General features: G+C 36.2%; 1 pseudogene; it reads left to right on the top strand.

Moving 5' to 3' along the window:
* The window catches only part of LOC149189210 (auxin transporter protein 1-like), a 220,527-nt pseudogene that overhangs the window by 171,244 nt on the left and 22,560 nt on the right, over positions 1-26,723 (top strand).

The following is a 26,723-nucleotide window of genomic DNA, read 5'->3' as shown; positions in this document are numbered from 1 at the left end:
TCTAGAAGAAATGAGCTACAACATATTATATAAAATGTAAATGGCATTAAAAAATTGAGTCTCTTATGCTCTTAATGTTCAAGAGAGTTTTAAAAGTTTGATTCAATGGTTTGGCACACTAAGGTGGTTCTCAAGACATCTATTCATAGTAAAATCTAGGGGCTTGACCCTGAAGGTACATTGGCCATGAATGGAGACAAAGGCTATGAGTTATGCTTAATCTTTTGATGGATTCTTTAGTATAAGAGTGGGATAAGACCACAATTCCAAATTTTGGAAAACTAATGAAGAGGGTATCCTTGTCTAAGACATGTTATAAAGCCAACGTTTCGCTGTGACTTGGGCCGTAGATAATTACTTCTAAGGCACATGGACCATGCATGGGTCCTTAGACCATGAAACATGCCCTTGTATGGAATATTATGCTTAGGATTAGGGCATGGTCCCAATTCAAAGGTTTAACACACCAAGGGTAGGTCTCCATATTGAAGTCATGCTTTAAGGATGGAAATGAGTGTTTTAGGAACTATGCACTAGTTTCAGTGTGTGTATGTAATAGAAACCTATTGGGAATTGACATAATACTAAGAGGGGGGATGAATTAGTGTTATGACCAGTTTTAACAATTATTGCCAATACACACTATTTCAATTCATTTAGCAATCAACCATTTAAACAACTCGTGAATCACACAACATCATCATAAAAAACACACACATAATATGTAACACATAGAAATGCCAAATGTATGTGGAAACCCATAAAGGGTGAAAACCGCCATTATTCTTTTAGTTATCTATGAAAATGAAAGCTCCAACATGTTGTTACATTATGTTTATTAACACCAACGAGAAGGAAGAAACCACTCCCTGATTTGCAAGCTCCCACTTGCAAGAGGCACCAACCCCCAAATGTTTCACAGACATCGACCTGAAGGAAGCACCAACTCCCTAATTTACAAGCACCCACTTGCAGGAGACATGGATCCCCAAGTTGCTTTACAAGAACCAACCTAAAGGAAGAACCAACTCCCTGATTTGCAAGCACCCACTTGTAGGAGGCGCCAACCCCCAAGTTGTTTTACAAGAAGTGACCTAAAGGAAGCACCAACTCCCTCATGTCTAGGCACCAACTTGTAGAACCTAGAAGATCCATTTTTCATAACATTTTCATACTCAAATCCACAAGTACTTTGTCAATTTAATCTTCATAATTATATTTGTCGCGCTCGCTGATTCAACTTTAAACCGGCCATATATCTCACTATACATATGACATTCTCATACTACCATCCTTTTTTATTCCAACTCTTCCTCTACTCTACAACTCTCCTCTCACACCCAAATCTGTTTACAACTTCTTTATATTTGCTCAACTACACTTTTCTCACATTCAAATCTAATCATAGATTTTCAAATTTTCTCAACAACTCTTCTACAACCTCAAATCTGATATCAACACTCAGATATGTGTCTTTTACATCAACAACATCTAAGATATCAAATATACATATCGATCTATTTTTGGATTTTCTGCCCAACTCATCCTTAATCAACCTTCTTAAGCAACATTTTGTTGTTCCCCTTATTCAACCTCTATTTTTCATCATACAACCTTTAATAGTTTCAGTCCTTTCACAATCTCAGCCCTCATCAAAATCTTACAACAAATTCAGATCTATAACGCACATTTTACATTCCTATCTTTTGGTTCTTTTCTACAAACCTCAAATGGTCTCAACCATTTTCCATACTCAATCCTATCGGTTCTTCATTTTGAATAACTTATCATAGTCTCATACTGTAGAAATTCCCACTGTAGATTAACAGATTATGCAATATACTAAAACACAATACAAGATCTACTTCTATAACACTTTGTGGAAGCTTAATTGAATTGAGCAAGATCAAGAGAACACATATAACTGAGAATGAGAAATCAATCACACATAACACAGAAGAAATAACCTGGGGAAAGCCTCTAAAACCCCAATCTCTGTATTATCATACAAGTGAAAACTAGTCACAAAATTACACAAAGCCTTAGCTTGGAAGCCAACCAGCTCTCACTATAATCCCTCTACTGCTCATAGACAGCCAAAGGCTTCTCACAAACCTTCTCCTCTACCCTCCAAGCCTCCTATTTCCTTGCGCAGTTTTACTTGGGGTTCAGTGCTTCCACACATGTGAATTCCCACCTCACACTACTCACTTGGCCTAGTAGTAACTGCGCAATCCTGAAGGAGATAATTCCTTCTACATAGATGAGTTTCCTTTATAGGAAAAATCCACCCAACTGATAGTACACTGTCCCTCCTCTGATCTCATCTGGGTCTCTGTCTGAACTGACATGCATGAGTTATTTATGAGAGAATATTCAGTTATCTGAAGTGCAACAATTACATGCATGCAAGCATTAACTAACTGAACTTACATTAATTCAACAAACTGTTTGAATTAATCTAACTGGACTTGACTCAATTAACTGAGTCAACTAATTACAACTCAAATTACAACTCATCCTTATCTCTTTAACTGATGGATAAATTCCTCAATTAATGGAGAAGTTGTTGCATGTCCCCACATAGACTTCATGTTTAATTTTGTCCAACTAATTAACTCAAGATGAATTAATTAATTATTTTACAAACATCTACTAAGATCAAATTCGAATTTTACTTCACTATTTTAGTTCAGGGACTAACTAAAATAGGAATCTATCCCGAACTGCTAAAAATAGAAATGTTATTTTTAGCACTCCATTTTTCATTCCTTGTTGCTCAGTCCGGCACTGGTACCTGAACTGCTATTTATAACAGTTCTATTTTTAGCACTTCCATTTTTAGCATTTCTTGTTGCCATTTTCAACACTCCCTCTCAACAAGAAAGGTTTCAACTCGAACCTGATCCTGAACCTTTGGAATGTTTTGCATGCAACACTTCTTCCAAGTGTGGATGCTCCAACAACTCTAGAAACAAAAAAAACTCCCAAATGACCTCTCTGTTGGGCTAGAAACATACTCTGATGCTGAATCTCCCTCTGTCGCTAACAAGTTTCTCCCTCTATGACCTCTGAGCTGCTGTAACATCTCCATGCATCTCACACCATTGCACACCTCTTTGTGCCATCCTACACTGGTGCAACACCCCTGTGCCTCTCGTATTGTTGTAGCCTACTAGCTTTGCACTGTCTTGGGATTCCTACACTGTAGCTCTCTCTGCCGCTCCATCCGCATCTGTCTCTACCCACTCAGCCAGTCCTGCTACTCCTCATCGGGGCTCCCATAGCAAAGTCGAATCAAAGAGGTTGGGTACCTCAAGGATCCTGCCCCTATTCCAGCCTACTTGGGACGATCACTCCACATCACCCAACCTCCAACCTGGAGGTATGGATGCATGTGATCCCTCTTCCCACTTGGCTCGAAATTTCCCCCTATTGGAGGTCTCTGCATGAGTGGATGCCTCCACTCGATCTCCTCTCGACTTTCCCAGTTGTGGTTGCTCCACAACCTCCTGAAGTTGCTTCACCAATTGTGGATCCTCCACAATCGTTCGAGACTTCTCCTGTGGTTGCATGTTGAGAGGTAATGTACTCTCCCTCTCAACCACCAAGTCTCCATCAGTTGCCTTGCTCCTAAAGGCTTTGCATTCATCTTGAACCTCAAGAGCATACAGGTTCTTGACTCATGAACCGATCTGCTTCACTTGTCTCGTGATGATGTGTCTAAGGAAAACCTTTCCCTTACTGAAGACTACATCATAGCCTCTATCTTCCAGCATCGTGATCGACACCAAATTTTTCTTCAGTCCTGGTACATACTTGACTTCGGTCAAGGTAATGCGAGCTCCATGCTCCCTCTAAAAAACAATTGTGCCTACACCTGAGACACTATGCTTTTCATCATTACCCATTGCGATCCGCATCTAGAGATCCTTCTCCTCCAAGGTACTGAACAAACTCTTGTCGTCGGTCATGTGGAAAGAAGCTCCACTGTCAAGAAACCAACCACTTCCCACCATGGATGAAACCATGCATGCGAAAAGTGTGAAATCCAACTCGAATTGTGAGGCCAGTGCCTCACCTTTTGATCCTTCCACGGATCCATTCTTGGATTTCCTCAGTGGACAATTTGTAGCAAAATGGCCCACTTCATGACAACAAAAGCATCGCACTTTCGATTTGTCAAACTTCTTCCCACCATGGGAAGAATTCGATTTGGGATGAGAATCCTTCTCCTTCCCTTTCTTTTCCTTACTCGCTAAGGCACAATTTTCTTCATCCTCCTTGGATGAAGAAGATCCATCTCTGGTGCTTCTTCTTATCTCCTCCTGCATCAGATCCGACCAAAGTCGTTCCCAATCTGGCAATTTTTCTCTTCCATTAACTGAGTCTTGGTAGTTATTCCAGCTCTTAGGAAGACCGAGGAGTGCAAGACTCACCATGTCATCATCAGCGGTCGTGATCCCTACACTTCCAAGCTCATCCCTGAAGGTGGTGAGCTTACTCAGATATGTAGAGATCATGTCACCCTTTTCACACTTGATCTTACGAAGCTTGTCTTTCAGCGCTAGCTTCCTCTGATCGTTGTTGTTCTGATATAGATCTTTCAATGTTTTCCACATCGAAAACAGTGTCTCCTTCCCATGGAGGCTCGAGACAATGTGGTCTCAAACTCCCAGGTCCTGGTTCAAAATCAGAGTCAATTGTTCCATTCCTTCTTCCCCAATCTCCCTTATCCAAGGCTTATCTATATTCACTCTCGACTGAAGATAGCCCTAGTTTTCTAAGAAATATGTAGCTTTGTTGCCATTGCGAGAGACATGCGAGGGGATGATATATTTGAAATATTGAATAAGTTCACTGATATCTTGGATCAAGCGAGCAATCCTCCAACTTTTACTAATATTTTCCCACTGGGACCCCTGGTTAAGATTTTTTTATAGTATTAATGACCAGAGAAGGGTCGCCTTCCACCACCATTTTTCTCAACCCTTCCCTTTTGGCTATTATCAAACCATGTTTAAGAACATCGAATTCATCTTCTTTGTTACATGCTATGCCACAATTCGAAGCATATATTTGGACATCTTGGCCTCGTGAATCCCTGATGACCCCTCCAAAACCCGCATCCCTAGGGTTACCTTTGGATGCCCCATCGAAGTTTAGCTTGAGAAAACCCTCAGGGGTCATGAGAAGCGAGAAGTAGATTGGTTGAGAGGCAAATTTAAGTTCTAATATGAAGGTGCAAGCATTTGCTGGGATAAGTTGAGAGAAGAAAATATTCGCACTTCTTGGGGGTTGACCTTCCAATCATCAGAATGCCATTTCTCTACTAGTATAGATTCTCTTACATTTTGGAGTATTCCTTTTGTAGATTTCCAAGTGTGACAGTTTCTGGTCCTTGAAAATCCTTATGTTCCTTTCCTTCCATACTGCCCATAAAACAAAGCCGAGAGATAGACACCAGGCTCAATTTACCATCAGATTGGAAGAGATTTTTTTTCCTCCAACTCCCAGTGGTGGATTGGATACTAGTATTATCCCGATCTAGATGACCAGAAAAATTATTTATATTCTACCAGAGTCGGGCTACAAAGGGGCATATATTCAGGAGATGCTCTATGGTTTCAATCTGAGAGGCATACATATTGCAAAAAGAGGGCCCATGGATTTCTCTCTTCTGTAATTCGTCCTAGGTGAGAATCCTGCCACTGCACACTAGCCACAGGAAATACATTACTTTCGGGCAAAATTGTCCCATCCATATTTTCCTCCAGAGCAGATTGTACTGATCTGAATGCTCCTCTGATGCCAGTTGGTAAGCTTCTTTTATGGTGAACATACCTTTAGTTTTATAGCCCCACCTGAGAATGTCATGTCCTTCTAACGATGCAATTCTTCTAGTGTGAAACTCAGAATCAAACACATCCCATTGATTTGAGTCAGGAGGGTTGTTCTAGTCTTGTTTTGTTTTCCATTGTCTCCATTGATTCCTAGGGGTCGGGTCCCAAAACTTATTAACCATCAAGTTATGGGGTTTATTAGTGAAAAGGAAGATCTTCGCAAAATCTTGGCGACTCAATAGTTTTTCCCGTTGTTGCCACGAATCTAGCCAGAATAGAGCACTCCTCCCATCTCTGATTTCCCAGAATGTATGGTTGCAAATTAACTCTTTATTATCAGAAGCTAAGTTCCAAATTGATGATCCTCTTGGAGTTCCCTGCATTCTCAATCTTTCCTCTGTAGTTGAAGGCATGTTATATTTCTAGCCCCAGATGACCTTCCAAAGATCAGTTACACCTTGAATCTGTCGCCACCAGAGTTCCCCCCTCCCCATCACTTGGTTTAATAGAAAGGGATCCTGAAGACCTAACCCCCTTGCCATTTTAGGTTTAGTCAACTGATTGCATGAAAGGAGTGCCCATTTTTTAGCTTCCTGAGTCCCCTGCCATAGGAAGTTTTTGAAGATAGTTGTCATATCAGAGCAAGCAGTTTTAGGAGTAGCTAGACCCGAGAGTTGATATATTGGGATCGATTGTAGCACAACCTTCAGTAAAACCACCCTCCCAACAATGTTTAGGGATCAGAAAGACTAGTTTTGAAGCCGAGATTGGATTCGCTCAAGGATGGTTTTCCAACAGGAAATCCTAAGAAAGTTAATCACTAGGGGAATTCCCAGGTATTTGGACAGAAGGGAGCCAATGCGAGATCCCAGAATCTTGGCCATGAAAGATTGGGAAGGAATCAGGGTTTTGAAGAAAAAGATATTGGATTTCTCATTACTGATCCGAGTACCAGAATCTTGCATAAAGTCTTGCAATATGGCTTTTAGAGCCTTGGATTCCTGAAGGGATACTTAACATAATAACATTATATCATCCACAAATTGTTAGTGGGATAAGGGAAGATCATTGCCCCATAGATGAATTCCTTTTAAATGGGCAACATGAATAACTGATTTTATATATCTACCCAACCCTTTCGCAACCAGAATGAAGAGGAAGGGTGAAATAGGGTCACCTTAACGGAGGCTTCTGGATGCATTGAAGCTGTGGGAGAGCCATTAATGAGGATCGATAATACTGGGGAGGAAATGAGAGAAGAAATCCATTGGATCCATCGCTGGTCAAATCTAAAGGCTTTCACTATGTTCATAAAAAAGGACCAACTCAGGCGATCATAGGCTTTGGATAAGTCTAATTTTATCATCATACCGTTTGATTTAAGGCTCTTGAGAGAGTGAATTGCCTCCTGGGTAGTGACAATGCCATCCATAATTTGGTGGCCTTGGACAAAACCGGTTTGCTCAGGAGAAATCACGGCAAGAAGAAAGGGTTTAAGACGATTGACCATAATGGTGGAGATAATTTTATATATGATATTACATAGAGAAATAGGTATGAATCCCTGAGGGTCTTCAGAATGAGTTTTTTTTGGAATCAGGGCTATAAAAGTAGAGTTCAGAGAGGGATGTACCTTCCGAGATAGCCGAGATTCTTCAACCACTTCCAAGATATCCTTACCCAAAATAGGCTAGGCCACTCGAAAGAATTTTGTATTGAAGCCATCAAGTCCCGGGGCTCAAATCTACATCACTTATCAATAAATTTTTCATCTTTAAATGTTAGTATTGAAGTGGTAAAGGCTCAAATATTTATCTATTTTTGCAGATTTTCTTATAAAGCATGTATAGTGTACTTTTCTTTTTCAAAAAATCAACTTTAATTTTATTTTTCATAAATTAAAAATTAAAATAAATCTAAATCCATATATATGCTCTCTTCATGTACATGATACATCTATTATTATAACTAAGCAAATTTCCTTGGTAATGATATGTTTGTTCATGCATGCAGCATTGAGTAAGATATAAATATAAAAGTAACTTAACTTGCAAACTTGATAACTTGTAAATGAAACAAATAAATCCATTCTAACTACATTCATCAAAACTAATGTAACATTGATAGAATATAACATCAAATCCACATCATGAATTTAAAAGTCAATGAAGACATTGTCATACACACAAGTTCAAATTCATGTATTTAAATTCCAAATTTGTCTAGCTATACATTTTTCTTTTCTACAAAATGGAACTTCATTCCCAACATATATAATGGAAGTTCATGCCCATGAATGACATTATGGAAAAGCGGCCTCACGACTGATCTATAAATTGGGTGTATAAGTCACCATCGCCACTCTTGGCACTCCCAAGTGCATTTCCAAATTGGTATCGGTGCAAAAATTCAATAACAAATTAGTTGTAAAATCCAAAATGCATATAACCAATTTCGTTAATTAATGATAAGTTTTTGATCAACTACTCATTCTCCCCATGAAGATCTAAGGCAATGGAGAAGACTCCCCTTCCTAGGTAGATGGTGGAGCACTTGGTGATGGATATAGGCATGGTTTAGGGGTGATTGATAAAGGCATGGTGGAAGAAAAATAGGAAAAAGTTAGTGGGTTTGGGCGATGATACATCCCCATTAGTTGTATGATAGTGGGAATAACCCTAGGGCGAGGGATCACCCTAGGCAGGGAAATTGGAATGTTAAGGGTGGATGATTGGAACAATGAGAAGGGTGGATGGTTAAAGGGTAGGGATGGGAATTGGGAAGGTTTTGGGGAGGCGGTTATAGGCATGGGAGAATTTATGAAGGAAAAAGGTGGTGGGTGTGGCCAACAATACATCCCCATTGGTTGTACAATAGGGGGAAGCACCCTCGGGGAGGAGATTTGGATGGTATTGATTGGAGAAGTGTTCCCAATGATATAGTTTCTTTCACCGACATGCTCATTAAATAATTGGAGTCAACAAGTTGTCCCGCCAACTATAACAACAAAAAAAGTTCATATAGTTATGCCTATGCATTGCAAATGATAGTATATCATATTTCACATGAAAAAATGCATAACATCATATTTCCATACCATTTTTGTGTATAATAGAATGTTGCACTAACTCAGGCATGTGGTCCACATTTCTTTGTTGTTGAGAAGATAACTCCAGTTGTTCATTCATGCTCTTTTTTTTTGCACGAACTCGTCCAACCCTTTCAAATTGTAGTTTAGCTTTCCCTGCTTTTGACTTGCGACCACAATGCCTTTTCTTATTGACTGGGCTCAGGAAACTATGTTTTCTCTTGGTAGTAATCTTGGATGGAGTTATAGTATTGAAAAACATTCTGTTGTATTCTTGACATGCTTTGCTACCAAGTTGTTTAATGCATATGCATGTTCCAAATTTGTAGGTATTATGGATCTGAATTTCTCATGAGTTGATGAGTTAACATGTTTCATCTCATCATCTTCAAATAATGCACTATCTAGTCGTACATTGGTTGATTCAACATTATATGAGAAATTATCTAAATCATCAATGCTTGTTTCATTATGATAATTTAGATTGGGAGGAGAATCAAAGCATGGTAGAAGCTATGTTTGGATTTTTGGGCCCAATATAGGTGATTCATTCAAATCAAATAAAATTCTAGGAATTTCTGTAGTAGGGTTAGTGACATTAGGCAATACATTTTCACCCAAACTAATTTTACTTGCCAGCATCTCAACTTTCAATACATGTTTACAAACATTTCGATTTAGGGCCCACTTGCAATTATAGAAGTGTATATTGGAATCTTTATATATGACATTGTACCAAATATCGTGAGTATTCTTATTTTGGCTACGAACCCAATAATTTTTGTTACTCTTTTCATCAGGCACACAATCTTCATTTGGGATTTGGTTAGCTCTACACTTGGATGAATTCAACTATTCCTCAATTTTTTTGGGTCGTATAAAACTAGCTTCTTTTAAACGTTGCATATGATTGTAATATAATAGAGTCAGTATTAACCGTCATAGCCATCTTAGAGAAATAGTAATGAAGAGTCTTAAGTTTCTTGTTTAGTTCCTAATGGCTTCTAGCAAGAAGAACAATATCATCGGTGTAGAGGAGAAGAGTGATGGTAATACTAACAAGCTCAATTCCTTTGCACCCCTCAATTTCCAAACACTCCTCTAACCTATCAATGTAAATAGAAAAAAAGGGTAGGGAAAGGGGGCACCCTTGCTTAACCTCGATATTTCATTTAATATCTTTATACCACCCTTTGGTGATTTTAATATTGGCAACAACCATCTCGTAGAGGCGAATTATAGCAATCTTCAACTTAGGAGGAATAATTATGATCTCATCAAGTCTTTTCCAAATATTATATTGAGGAACAGTGTCGAAGGATTTTCTAAAGTCCACAAAGTAACAAAATATATCAGCTTTACTATCGCAACATTCCTCGGCAATGATCCTGAGTGACGAGGTGGTCTATAGTCGAGTGGTATCTCCTAAACCCAGCTTTCCCTTTAGCTATTTTACTGTTCCTTTCAAGCCAATGGCTAATTTTCTTTTCCAAAATGAGACCATAAATCTAAGCTAAGATGTGGCTAATCATAATGGTCATGTAATTAGCAGGAAAGGTTTTGTCCCCATTTTTAAAGATAAGCACAATAAGGCCTTATGTCCAAGGTTTAGGGAAGCCATGCTTTACAACCAAATTGAGAAGCTTGTGGAGATGAGGAATGAGGACATGTATTACAAACTTTAAGATCTCAGCTTGGTATCCTTAAATGTCTTTAGCTTCCCCCTAGCGATATTATTAATCCCAGACTCAACGTCCTCAAGATAAAAGATTTCTTCCTTAATAGGAGTGATAACAATGTTTCCCATGGTGTCCGGGGAGTCATACAACATCTTAAGATAGATGTCCCACTTTTCTTGAGTCCTCAAGAGAAAAGATATCTTCCTTAATAGGAGGGCTAACGATGTTGCCCATGGTGTCCGAGGAGTCATACAATGTCTTAAGAAATGTGTCCCACTTTTCTAAGGAGATCGAATGATTATCTTTAGATTTACGAACAAGCACCATCTGCCAATTTTTTTTGGGTGCAACTTTAGAAAGGTGAATAAGATGCTCTTGTCTCTTATTAATATATGACTGCTTCTTCTCTTTAATGAGGGCTTTGTATATAGTAATATTTCAAAGCTTTACAGTTTCGTTAGGAGCATTGTGAACATGTGGCTCCCAATGAACTATCAAGAGGGCTAATCTAGCCCTAGCCGACCTGCTCTCCTTGAAAAATTAACCCACAACCACATATAAAAATTCACAACTCCATTTTGATACGTCCTTTTTAAGTGCTTGAAGTGACCCCTAGCTCCTCTATGGCTACCCCTTCACCTCCTTGTGTCAAACCATGGTTTCTCTTGGTGGTTTCACACCCACAAGCTTGGGTACAAAGCCCATAGACTTGGGTTCTTTATCCACAAGTCACTTTTGTGTGCCAGTTCTTCCAAAACCCACTATCCTAGGGTTGGGAGTACCTCCCAAGCTACAAATATCAACACCTCCTCTTAGCGAGGGAGGTACCTCCAACACTAGGAAGTCTCCATCAACTTCATCACCGATGACACTAGCTCATATGGCATCCATCACTGCAATATACTTTGTAGAATTAACCTTGTAATATCGATAGTTCCTTTGCATCATCTCATCTTAACCTGAAGACCTAAACACTTCCATAGGGCTACTCCCTCTAAAGCGAGACTCCCTCTGAGTTTACACGGTCTCCAATGACTTAATCTACTACTGACCTCTTGTCCTACAAGGCCAGTCTAAGTTGCGGTGGAACATGTTCCATCATCAACCCAACTCAATCCTACTAGCACTCATCCTCCTGGATCAAACACCACCTGTGCACACCCTCCACTCTCAGATATGCAACATCACGATCTAATGAAGAAACTAGTCTGCCAATCTCCATTCCATCACATGAAGCAATCTCGATCAAACCAATATCATCCATGTCAAATAAATCCTCGAGCTTTCCCAAAAATCCATGGAAAGTCAGAGGAAGTTCATGATCAACCACCTACCCTACAAAAAATTGTTTTTCACCAGGTTCTCCACTAATCCACCAAAACTCCCAGTCAATCTCACTTCCATGCTATTCAAGACCACATCTCCATGACTTCATTTGAACCCTTTTCTCCATGCTTTAGATAACCTAGCTCCCTTTGAGCTGCTTAACAATGCACACTCTAATTCACTGGCCCTTCAAAGTTGCTCTGATACTATGTTGTTTTTACGTGATACTAGAGTCTAGGATAGAATCTTAAATCATTGATGTTAACAATCCAAGTATCACAACAAGGCTACTTTGCATAGTATAATAATATACAATAGTAAATCAACACATGGACAAATATAGACAACTTTTTACAAATTTTTACAATCCAACTTTGTTATATTAACAAACTAATAATACAATAGTCTATGGTTCATGTGCCAGTGATAATTGCCCTCATACATCCACTGATATAAGAAAACAACAACTAGGGCTTGGTGTCAGTCCTTTGACAACCAATCTACCCTTACAAAGTACTCTGACTATCTAGCTGATGTACAACTCCTCACAACTCCCTTAGTCATACCTTGTACACATCTGCTTAGTCCTTTAAATCCTGATCTGCAACAACTCTAATCTGCCTCTATCAATGAACCAACTCCATTAGGTCAATGAACTCAGCTCCAAATGCTCTCTACTTGATTTTTAATCCTTCAATGCATCAACACATTGATACTCCTCTCGAGTTGTTCACAACTCCATTTGTGAACAACTCTCAACTTCTCACTGCTGCTCCTAAGTTATTTTGGGAATTTCTTCCCACTAATTCTTTTTTGTGTTGCCCGATGAAGACACACTTAGCACTGGGGGACTTCCCTCTATCACTATCGAATGTCCTTCTCTAGAAATGAACTTAGGGCATGGAGAACTGACCAAATTTTGTTGTAGATGTCCTTCTCCACAAGACAAATCTAGGGCTACAAACTGGGCCTAGCTGATCAAATTTGTGATCTCTTTTTTTGCCACTTCATATAATATCTTAGTCCTTCAAGAGACTTGTTCATTAGGGATTGAAGCAACCCTCTACAACCCTCCATAAGTTGATTTTTATGCTACTCCAATTCTGCTTCTTGTAGTAGCCACCTTAGTCAATCAAGGTGCTACTCTAGGCCAAACTTGGTCCACTCTCACACTGCCCTCCAATAATCTATGAGCATCCAATACAAATGTCCAATCTAGATTTTGTCCTCTAGTAACAAATCATCCTTAAACACATCATCAATACATACCTTAGGGTTGGTGTCTCTCTGTTATAGCCTCTGCTCCTATTTAGGGCTTCCAACAACCTATTATCCCTCTCGAAAATGCTCTAACAACCTCCTAAATACTATGAACTTTCTCCCTTGTGCTATTGCTGCCATATTTTTCTATCTAAGGTCATTCCATCCATTGTTTAGGCCTTTCGACCACCTTCTAACTGAGGTACAAGGCTATGACCCTCCTATCTAACTATTGTACAAGACTGCGACTCCTTTTAGAGATATGCCCACACACAAATATCATACCAATCTACCAAAAAATTACCTTGGATTGCACATAGAGTATCTCAACCCCTCAAAATAGGAAATGCCACCAAATCTATACACAAATAGACCCAAACTTGTCCCTCAAGTTTGTGCCTCCTCCACAGATCAAACACGACCCTCAACAGTCACTAGAGATCACCCACGGATCCTTTAATATTCACTAAAGTCTGCTTCTTAGATTTGTGGCCCAAAATAGATTTTCTTCTTGTGATAAGGTGTATATGGAGTAGTCTTATGTGTTGTTATATCACACTTCTTTAGAACTCCTCAAATTCATTCCCAAATAATTTTCCATTGTTATCCATCCTCATTGCCTTTAGTTTCCTCTTTGTCTAATTATCCACAAGAGCCTTAAAGTTTTAAATTTGTCAAACACTTCAGATTTATTCCTGACAAAATAAATTTATGTATTTCTTGAGAATTCATCTATAAATGAGACACAATGCATACAGTTTCCTAGTGATTGAACCAACACATTTTCGAACACCTCATTACGCATCCACTACAATATTTATTTTTTCGCCATACTACTAGAGGATAATATTACCTAATTATGTTTCTTGTATACGAAATGCTCATATAAATCAAAATATAGAGAGTAATTATACATACATTCTACCATACCTTTACCATGTAGTGCTTGAAGGCCCTTCTTTCTGGTATGTCCCAGTTTTTTATTCCATAGCATAGTCTTATTTCTAAATACTATAGGGTTTTTTCCTTCTTCAATTCCATTATGAGGAACAAAGGGATTGTTGCACCCATCACTAAGAGTCCTTCTCAATATCTTATATAGAGTTCAAAGCTTAACTCTTCTTGGTAATACCATTGCTTCTTGAACTATTCTATACATTTTATTTTCAAACATTGTTTTTACACCTGCATCACTCATCTTGATTATTGAAATCAAATATATGGTCAATATTGTGATGTGTAGAACACCAAAGAGTGTTTTAATCCTTCCATCCATGAGATTCAATGTGAATTTTCCTCGTCTTATGGTTTTGGTTGTCGATAAATCTCCTAGGAAAATGTCATTTCCATCGTACCTTTCATACACACAAACCACTCCTTGCGACGAGTCATATGAGAAGATTCAATTGAGTTAACCAACCATGCCTCAAGATCTACATGTGTGCATGAAAAGGGCAAGTACACATCCCCTACTTCATCTAAAGGTTTTTTCTTCTATAGAAGCAGTATCATAAGATCCTTTTCTTTATGTCTTCTTTTTTGCATCTCCAACATACCTTTACAAATTTTCCTGGAGATTATATCTTCCTCTAGATTTAGATCTCTTACTTGAGGAATTATTTTTGTTTCTATACTAATAAATCCCTACCAAATACTTAAGAAAAATTGATTAGAAAATATACCAAAAAAATAAAAAATAAAATAATGATTATTATTTTTTTTTTTGTTGGCTTAATCCACAGGGACTTTGAGCCTTTAATCTAGTAATTTATATAATACTTTTGAATAGAATGATCACTAATTAAGCTACACTGTGTGAGCTACACTATAAAATAGTTAAATTACGTTTATATTTAAATATAATTATATATATTATTCATAAATATTAAATGATCACATCTATATGATAATTAGGTTGTTTAATATATATCCTTCATTATAATAAATTGATTTTTTTTAAATAATATTTTAACATAGTTTTAATAAAGTTAAGAATATTTTTAACTAAAAATTATTAATAATTAGATTTTGTATTATTTATATTTTATGATAATTTAAGAAATATTTAATAAAATTTTATTAAAAATTATAAATTAATTTAAAAATAAACAAAAAAATGTCGACGGGTTTTGGATAGATGGTGATGACTGTGTTGTTAAGGTACTCTTAGATGTTTAAGACAATGATTCAATTCCCCACTCTATTCGAATGTTATTCTTGGATATGACCACGATATAGCCTCACCACTAACAAACTTTCAAAAAAAGAATTAAACAATATAATACATTTTTTTCAATAATACAAGCCTTCAAGAAGAAATTTCCCATGTTGAATGTGACATTTCACTTGAGAAAAAATGCATTACTAACTCTAAGGTGCTTGCCAAAGTAGCAAGACAAGTTCCAAACATAGGCCACTCTTGGGGCACCTCAATCATTATAGTTTTTCTTTACTAACACCTCAAGTTGTTGTTCGGCTATGTGTTGGTGGATAGGAACACTTCCAAAGAAGAGATGCTTCTTTTATTGAATGAATTATAGGTGTTAGTGCACTCGATGGACCAAAGACTAGAGAAAATTGAAGGTTGCCTTGACTTGCCCCGTGCTCTAGATTTTTCTCCAAGAGATTATGGGGATCCTATCCATGTGGAAGCCTCAAGCTCTAGAAAATATTGAATGTTAACTATGTTCTCTGGTTATTTACTATCAAGTCCTAGTTACTTTGGTTTTTTGCTTGAGTATAACCCTAGAGGCCACTTATTTCAAACAAAGTTTTGGTTTTTTGGTACTATAAATAAAAATTTTGTGTGGCTCTTAAAGAAAATGAAATTTTATGCCTAGCCCAGTTTCCCTACTGGAAGACCAAGACATATTTCAATTTATTATAGTTATTAGAAATAATGAAAAAACTTGTACTTAGAAAAAAAATAATTACAAATAAGAAATAAATTACAATTAATTTTATTATGAGCTACATGTGTAATTCTTTGGGTGTTCAACCTTTAGTTGACATGTATCCCTTTTATTGCACTGAGACACACATTCAATAGGCTAGTATGAGGAAAATGTATAATTTCTTTGAGCTCAACCTTGAGATACTTCAGTACAAAACCATAAATATTTCTAGATTCTGAACTCCTCTCCACAATTTTTTCTCCTTTAGAGTAATTCTAGTTTATCTCACTAGCATTGGATTTTAGTTAAACTAGAGTTTGTATGTATATAGGGTTCAAATTTGAATTCATCATTACCCTCTAAGAACCCTTTAGCCTCTAATAGAGGGGTATACAACCGTATACAATCTTTCCCATATAAATCAAATTAAAATAAAAAGTTGATTATCAAATTTGCAAAGAAAACCATTTCTAATTATAAAATTTACTTTATAATATGTTTTACCTGTTATTATTTTTGTATTATATATATATATATATATATATATATATATATATATATATATATATATATATATATACATATACATATACATATACATATACATATACATATAAACAATTAGAAAAACGAATTCTAACAATTTCTCTCCATATCTTGATAATTTATTACATGTGTGTCTTAGTAATGGGAAATGAAGATCAAAACTTTGGTTGTGGTGAAATCTTTTGTTATTCGTAGATAAAAACAATTTCAATTCGAATCAACACCTTAGCCTCTTAGTGTTTGGATTTAAAAATGCAAATTGTCTTACATCCTACTCTTTGATTACATTTACTACTTTCTTAGCTTTCTTGCATTTATGAATATCACCAACATGTTTTGTTTGTGCCTATTTATTTTGAAGATATGACAACAAACACTTGAGATTAAAATTGATTAAATCGAGCTATGATTCCTTATTATCCCATTTTCTGTGTTCATTCATTTTTTGTTGATTAAAAGTAATGTCAGTTCTATGTTCTTTTACAAATGGTGTCATGCATAGGAATGCACATGTGCACTAATCATTGACTCCATAATTCTTATGAAAAATATTCTTGTAAGTTATATTATTTATGGAAAATTTTGTTGTTGTTGGTTTGGTTTTAAATATTTGTTTTTTTTTTCTTTATTGGAAATTACAATGATATCTATAAAATAATACTCTATCTTTATTTTTATTTTTTTTAACTCATTGCAATTATGTGAATAATTGAGTCTTGTAAGAAAGAAAAACTATTTCATTGTATTGAGGAATGATATCCATATTAGATGAAAAGGTAAATGATTCTACTGAATTTCCTCCATATGGTTCCTATATATATTATAAGTAAATGATCCAATGAAATTCTCCCCATTTGATTCATGTCTAGAGCTTAAGTAAATATATATTATTTCTATATGAATTGTAATACAGATGAACCAATGTCATCTATATACACTCTTTGAAATGTACTTAAATTTTATGTTTTAAAGATCCTTGAAATGTACTTAAGGTTCATATTTTAAGGAAGATTTGTAGATCTTCACAACTTAATACAATAAAAATTGTGATGTGTGAGATATACATAAAATTTTAAAATATTTTCTCTTTTATATGAAAATAATAATTTATTTTAATTTGTGAATATTAAAAATCCAAAATATAATTAATATTTTAATTTGAAATGTGAACTTTCTCTTCAAATTTTATGCTATACAATTCCTCCACTTTAAAAACCCAATCTAGCAAGTGTTAAGGGATTAAGGCAATGGTGTCCTTTGCATTGGGCAAATTGAAGTACCCTTATCCTCCAAAATTATCTTTATAATATTCAACAGCGTAAAGTATGTATGGTGTTGAAATATTTATCTACGTCCCTATTTTGTGCATAGAAAAGCAATGAGGAATCTCATGTGAAATTGTTTTAAATAAAAATAAAAATAAATATTATCAAAAGAAAATATAGTAAGTGTTGCATGATTGTGCAGAGGCACATAACATTGATATGCAAAAATTACAAGCCTGCATCAATCATCAATGGGTTTGATCGTTAAACTTTATAAATTCAGAATTAAGCTAGTATACCGTGAGATTTAGTCCACATCGTATTAAAATATACGAGACAGATTGTACAGTGTTATACAGAGATTATAAGCGTGCATCCATCGTCAATGGATTTCATCGTTCAATCCTTTTATAAATTTAGAATTAAAATATTCTCCAGTCGTTATGCAAAGATTGTATGTCATCCATCCGGAATTTTTGCATAATATTAAAAAATACAAGCCCTATCATGAGTCTCTTGGTATTCCTGTAACTTCCATAATAGGCAATGTTTTGCAAAGACAAAACCATTGTGGCCGACCGATTTAGATCAATACCAATAGCAGGTGTTCACAAAACATATGAATGATGTATATACGTGTTTGTATACCAGCGTTACACATGCAATAATTTGGTCACAAACTCCATAGCCAATGCGATCAGAGGAGCTGATACTCGAAGGACTAGAAAGAGGAGAAGCAACACAAATACAAGGAGGCTCAATATCAAAGCCAAAGCAACGATGGCAAAGACGGGTCTGGTGTTAATCAACATGTTCTGCAACCATAACAGAAATTTACAAACGTCTGAAGCATAAGTAACGTACCATTCCTCCCACTTCATCTAATGTTGTGGAGGCAAGTAATTTGTTTCTTATAGTGTCAACTCTTGAATCTGTTTTCTCCGCATCCACTCTACTTCAACCACCCGCAATGGAAGTGCTTTTGAAAATAAACATTAAACTATAATCTGGATTTCATACCCACAGACGGCTAGACATAGAAGTAATGCTTAGTTAGATATTTATTTATGAAAAGTGGAAAGTTCCAGATGATCTGATCAAAGTACCTGAGCCAAATTGGTTGTCGCTAGATCTCGCGGCTTTAATAGCAGTTCTTTTCAAGATGATCCTGTACTGAATTTGGGAATTCGCTTGTGACGTCTCACGAACTCATCTTCTGTTTGTTTGCAGAGGCAATAACCCGCATAGACCTTCTGCTCCGTGGACAACCCCGCTAACTTTGGCCATGGCAGTAGCAGCCCTGACATCCATTGCTTTTATGAAGAACCAATCTCGCCTGATCTCTCCAACAAGGAACTCAGCGGAGTAATTTCAGCTCAAATTCAATTGTTATCTGACCTCAGGACTCTGAATCTGAGCACCAATATTTTTTCCGGCCAGTTCCAGCCCACCATTTTCAATCTCAGCAAACTTCAATCGCTGGACATCAGCCAGAACGAATTCCTCGAACATTTTCCCGTCAGCGTCTCGCGGCTCGACCTGATGCGGAAAGGAAACAAATAACTAGCAGCTGCAAGAAAATATTGGTTGAGCGGTAAATATAATTTCAAATTTCTGATGCGGAACGGCAACAAATAACTAGCAGCTGCAAGAAAACATTGGCTGAGCGGTAAATATAATTTCAAATTTCAAATTTTGAGCGGTAAATATAATTTCAAATTTCAAATTTTGAGCGGTAAATATAAATTCAAATTCGTCTGTCATCCATATTTACAAGTTCTGCCTGCTCTGAAAAATGGAACCATCAGAAAACACGGAGTAACATGCATGGTCAGCGCTTCGCATCTCAAATGCGTCTCCGAATGCATAGCATGGTTTTATGTATGGGGAATGGTCAACATGGCTCCGAATGCATAGCATGGTTTTATGTATGGGGAATGGTCAGCTTGACATCTAGTGCTCTCATAAACTGTCTTAAAGACATTAAATACCCAATAGCATAGGATTTATTGGTTGCCCTTGCTCAAGGGCTGGCCTGAAATTAATTAAGTTATAAATTTTAAAAACACCATCCTCTATTTTTCCACGTGAAGGCACATGAAGATTTTATGCCTCGAGCTCCTCGCTCAAGGGCAGAAGGACAATACCGCTGACAAGACATGTAAAGGGAAGGACATTAGAAGCTGTAAGGCACTTTAAGGGACAGGTTCTGGCTGCACCATTTTCCGGTGATAAATACATTTGTAATCAACATTAACGTTCGTCAATTTAAAGGGAGATAAACAAGTGAGTCCGAACAGATATGTCAGCAGGTTGAACGAATCTGCAATCGGGATATCTTTGGTAAATATGTTGCACATTTCTCTCACTTACATTTCCCAATATCGCAATTTTTTAGATTTAAGACGTGCCAAGTTGCCCACGTGCCCAGTATTACGTGCAACCAATCATAGGCAACCGGTCATTGCCAGTCGGCCAATAGAGTTGATCATTTTATGTTCCCATGGATATAAGACAATAGAATGAGATTCTCCCCAACATTTCAAGAGTTAGTGACAATCCCATTTCTATTACTGCGTTCATAAAGATTGTAAAAATTGTGAACATGTACTGAGTTCACCAAAATTGTAAAAACCGTGAAGTATAATGGTAAAAGAAAAATACAAACATCTGAACAAAAATAGGAAAAAGTTCTCATTCAAAAATCATTGAATGAAGCTCTTACAAAGGCAAGAATGAAGCTTCATTCTGTGCATATGAGGACAATTTTGTATTAGGTTAACCGTTAGCTCTGTGCAGATTGCAATTTACAGTGATAGAGTTTTAGAGTTTTGCGTAGCAATTATATATATATATATGAAAAGCACAAAGCGTGAAATTTTCTATGGAAGGCACAACAATTAACTACAAAAGAGCATTTTCCTACGAACCGCCCAAATACATCATCATCATTCCAACCTGAAATATTGAATAACATTGGAAACTCAAAAACCAATGGATAATATTTACATTCGAAAAACTAAAGCTTCATAAATGTCTAAGCAAACATAGAACTCGCACATCCACTTAACTCCAAATCCAAGACATAAAATGTGATCTGTAGCCCCCTCGAAGTGCAGAACTTTGGCTTATGCTTTTCCTTCTGCCGCAGCCACAGCCAAAATGAGATGCAGCGCATTTCAAAAAAAAATTAAATGGGTAGGAGGGCAACTACATCATGGTCTATATAAGAGCTTTTGAATTTGAAAACGAAACAAGGCGGGGGTGTAAACAGTGACACGTAGATACCTCAAAATCATGCAAACTACAATGGCAGTAAACGAAGAAAGGAAACGGCGTTGAATAGACCCCATCGATTTGAAAGAGCTGTCCGAGCCCCGAGGATGTATCGCTATCCGCCGCATCTGGAAAGAGAGAGTATGCATTAAGCATATCAACCCTATTGAAACATAAATGCTGTCTGACATGCTAGGGTATAGGAGTTCCCTTACATTTATATTTTCCTTTATATTTTTCTCAAAATTAAGTTTCACATGTTAACAACAAGACAATTGCTATTCCCCTTCTTATCAGACGCATTTATGTTTCAATAAGGTGGAAAATATATGCACATGAATGACCATATGCTATTAATGTCATCTACCAGAGAGTCGTAAAGACACTGCGGCCAGTATTTTCAATGTACAATCATTCATATCGAAAGCGCGCGGGGCCCAGTGCAGGAAAAAGCTCGCCTTTTTGTCTTTTCTCCTTGGCCACATCTTGTTCGAGTTTGAACCAGGGTAATTATGAGTCTTTTAAAATGGTCAATAATTGTATTGGAAGTATATATATTAAATACGCGAGTTTGACCGTGGGTAATTATGAGTCTTTTAAAATGGTCAATAATTGTACTGGAAAAAGCTCAACTTTTTGTCTTTTTTTTTATCACAAAGGTTAAATTTGATGCTCGTATGTCTGTATTTCGCATTTTTATCCGTAAATTACGTTTTAGTTTTAAACCTCCATGTCATACGCAACTTGCCATTCATTTTCGAAAACGTCATATTAACGGACATGTCTAAAAATTAAAAGTTAAAAAAAAAATTATAAATTTTTTTTATATATATATTTAACCTTACGTCAATTCTCCAGACTCCGCCGGGGCAACTTGCAAGTTTAGCGTTTATTAACAAAGTACAGTGATCTGATGGCTATCAAAGTTGCGGATTTTGCATTCAATTCGCATTCAATTCACATTCGGGTTTACCGCTTGATCATTTAGAATGAAACTTACCACTATTACCAGTTAGTACCGCTGGTAGCACCATGGCTACAAAGCCCGAGGCCATACGTCAGATCCTAAAGCGGAAGGTCTGAAACTTTATCTGCTCAATGTTTATTCATGTGCTTTTGGTTGACGTTTACTCATAGACAAGAGTATTAGTACATGTAGGCACGCTATTTCTAGGCCATGATTGGTTGACGTAGGCCCATGATGGTTATGGAATTATATATGTAGTGAAAATTCAATAAAAAATTAATTCAAATTACTTATTACTTAAAATTTTGAGAAATCCACTCGTTGCACTATTATTTCTCCATATTCTATTTTTTTAAATAAACCCCTCATTTAACACGAAAAAGGGTTTAATTCTGATTTCTTTTTGAATTAAATAAAACTTTATATATGTGCTTCCTTTATTTCGATTTGAGGTATCAAAAGAAATAGTGTTTTTGAGCAATAAAAGTAGAATTTCAATCACTCCAGACGCCGAGAGGAGAAACTTGCAACCGTGACCCTCAAAAATAAAATATTTATAAAACAAAGTCTTGAAATAAACCTCAAGTACAAGCAGTGGACATAAAATTTGAATTTATGTATGCTTCCACATTGTTGGAACTAGTTACTTGATTTAACTCAAATGCAATTTATTATACTCTTTATTTAGTCCGAAGAGACTATGCAAGGAAATAAGTTTTTTCACATGTATAATGCCACCTCATCCACCCAGTTACTGACGACACTTTATAAAATAGTATCAAATTAAAAAACATTTTTGACGAAAATGTTTCATCTTAAGTGAATTTCTTTGTATGCTTGGATGTCACTTAGCAATGTTTACATGTATATAAATTTGTGCAAAACACTGGTGGTAAGGACCTCAAATATGTTTCCTGAGAGATAAAAAAATTGCCTTCATAGTCTTATTTGTGTTTAGAAAATAAAATAAAATAAACAGAATTGTATAGCACAAGTTACAACGAGCATTTCGCGAAATGTTGTTGTTCGAGAATTTGGTTTCTAGCCTTCATTTAAAGAGCATTGAATGCCTTGGTTTTTTATGGATTTGCAGGGCATATGGTGTCACACCCATCATTAAGCGGGCATTAACACACCCATCTGCCATGTTGATTGCATATCACAGAATGATCTGCAGTGTTGGTTGCATTATACAGTTAAAACCAACATCAACCCCAACAACGTTCGCGTTCTCGTCGTGTGTCTGGTGCGATTTCTGTTGAGTTTTCAGCGTCTGTCATCAGTTTATATACATCGCCGTGGCGGAAGAGCAGTGCCCAACTTAAATTTTGCGTTGCCAGGTTTTTGAAATCCCTCCCTCTCTCTCTGTACAAATAAAAACTACACTGTTATAGCTGGTAATTTCTTGAAGTGATTCATGGATGATATAATTGTGTGGTGCCAAATTTTACATAATATTGAGTAAACAAATTAGGAATTCAAATGTGAATTAGTGGAAGACATAAACTGAGAAGAAAAAATTACAAACTAAGCACAATATCATAAAACCGCAAGGGATAGTCAGCCTATCGATAAAACATCCAGAAATTGATATAGGCTATAAAACTTACATTGGATAGAACCCAGTTGAGAACTTAATCAGTTTCTGACCTCCACGGGTGCCTCTAAACAAAATATTGACAAAAACCTGAACCCCTACTACAGAAAATAGAGGAAAACATATTACGAGACTCGATTTCTCACGTTGAAAGCTCCGATCTCTGTGCGAACTCCACCGAATAGCCGGAGTTGTGTGTATCGGGTGTCTTGAGAGAAGAGATTAAACTGCAACCCTGATTAGGGTTTAATGGGTTTTCAGATTTTGCCGCTTCAAACCGTAGTTAGTCGTAACCGTCCGTTAAAGCAATGGTCTATATTAAACGCGTTTTTTTTCTAAATTTATATCATTTAATTAGTGAAATTGGCATCCATATAAGGTAGCCTGCCTCTCTGTTCAGTACGATGATATGAATGAATGATATTGTGTTACTTTTACTAGTTATTTTTGGGTAAATAAAAATATTTAGAGTGTTTCGGTTTTTTTTTTCAGAATCAACTTTATGAAGGTCGCTTGTGACGTTTATGAATATAAAAATAAGTTCTGATGGCTTTTGTGGCTTTTTTCTCGTATCTGTGTTTCCTTATTTTATGGCTTTTCTAAATATGGCCGTTAGCTTTTTTTAACAACATAAACTCGCACCAGCATTCTCACTGTAATAAATTGTATATGTAAAAGTTTTTTATATCAATTCATGTAAAAGTTTGTTATATCATTTTTGATGAATTGGATAAATGTCCTTGTAACAGCTCTATTATATTGTTTAGTTTTGGATTTTTGTTGTAAAATTTCATTTGTTGGATTAGTTAATTGAATTTGTTAAAGATGTATTTTTATAATTTTATTAAATGATTTATTTAGATTTATTTTTAGCGTTTGGGATTTTTAGCAGCATACCAGTGCAAGATTATTTTTTTAATATGGTTTTAGTTGATGAAATGAAATTCATATATACTAAATACTTTATTTTTATTATATAGGTATTATATATCAAAAATGTCTTCAAAAAAAAGGGAATCAACTTTCTATCAAAAAAATTTTTGGATGGTCTAATACATCTCAAGCTTCATTGCCTGATAAAGAAGATCATGATTTTGATCTAAATGAAGATTTAGATGTCTTGGGGCATAATGAAGAATATGATATCTTGGAGCATAATGAAAAAAGTGATGAAGAATTTCACCACGGAGAACCTAGCACCCAAAAGAAAAGAAAAGTGAAAGTAAAAAGAGAGTTTCGTGATCAGTGGAAAACTAAGTGTAAGTGGTTGAGAGAGGCAAATCATGAAGGAAAAACAGTTATGAAATGCATATATTGTGAAATGCATAAGGCAATGGGGCCATGGGGAATTGGGACTGGTTTCTCTACATTGCAGCATGATTCTATAATTGTTCATGCTAATTCAAGCATTCATAAACTCTCACGGGCAAAGTGGATATGTGGAAATGAGAAGAAGGCGAAGTCTATTACAGAACAAATTGCATGCATTGATGATATGAACAAAGAAAGAGTCATCACTACTATGAAATTAGTATATTGGATGGTGCAAGAGGATCTACCACTTTCAAAATATGAATCTCTTTGTTTGCTTACAATGTCTTTACACACGCCAAATATGCCAAACAACAAAGAGTACACATCGTATACAAATCACATGGCTGCAAAAGAATTCCTTTTTGCTATATCTCAGTACCTTGAAGAGCTACAATCTTCCAAAATGCTAGATAGCCCTTTTTTTCATTGATGTTAGATGAAAGTACAGACCGTAGTTTAGAAAAACATCTTGTGGTTTATGCCACGTTTTTAAGCTCAAAAGGATTGGGTCCTCCAATTTCACAGTTTTTAAAGCTCATAAATGTTTGCGATGGAAGAGGGAAAACAACTTATGATAGAATCAAACATTTAATGGAATCAAGGGGCCTTTCAACAAAAAGATTGATAGGAGTTTCCACAGATGGCGCTTCTTCAATGGTTGGTAATGAAAATGGTTTTATCACTTTCTTGAAGAAAGATGTACCTAATCTTGTAGGTGTTCATTGCATTGCTCATCGTGAAGCCTTAGCTGCATCAGATGCTTCAAAAAAAATCCCTGAATTATTATTTGTTGAGAAATTAGCAAATAAGGTATATTCTTGGCTGCAAAATTCTACGAAAAGAAATAGTCAACTTATTTCTCTACATGAACTTATGCAACTTGAAACTCTTCAAGCTCTTCAAATCCATGGAGTTAGATGGCTTTCAAGGGGACAATTCATTGAAAGACTTGTTGCACTTATGCCTCCCATATTAACATTGTGGAAAAATGAAAGAAAAGACTCATGGTATGATAAGGCAAGAATCTTTTCAGTACAATTTTGTTTACATATGCTTGCAGATATAATGTGTGAATTAAACAAGTTGAACAAGCAATTCCAAGAAGAGTACATTGATGTCAGCTCTTTAGGGGCAGCCATAGATGTCACGATAAACACTTTGAAAATGTGGTTTTTAAGAAGCGACACATTTGCGGATGGCACATGTTATTTATCTAAATTTATAGATGCCTCTAAATTTGGCTTTCTAGAAATTTGTGATAAGGAGGGGCTTGTTCACAAGCATGAATTACGATTTGTAGCAATTCCACATGCATATGTTGATTGTGTTGATATACAAAAACAATCATGGAAATCGTGTATTGAAGGTTCAATAGAAAGTTGCAAACAACTTGCAAAAGATTATGTTCAAGCTCTCGTAGAGAATTTGAATGCAAGATTCCCTGATCTTGCATTTTTCAACTCAGCAAGATTGTTTAGCCCTTGCCATTATTCAGAGGATGTTCATGGCAGAGAACGAAATTCAAAGTGTTGGCTCGAAAAGATTTTTCAACACTTACAACATCCTTATTATCAAAGTGAAGAAAACAAAACTACATTTGATTTTGAGGCTTGTTTGAAAGAGTTGCATCCATTTGTTGACACTCTTCGTGTTAATTGCAAGGGATCA

Source organism: Pinus tabuliformis, chromosome 3_1, assembly GCF_031772625.1.
Source record: "Pinus tabuliformis cultivar Carrire ecotype Pingquan chromosome 3_1, CPIR1, whole genome shotgun sequence".
NCBI lineage: Eukaryota > Viridiplantae > Streptophyta > Pinopsida > Pinales > Pinaceae > Pinus > Pinus tabuliformis.
This window is presented reverse-complemented; position numbering and strand designations above follow the sequence as displayed.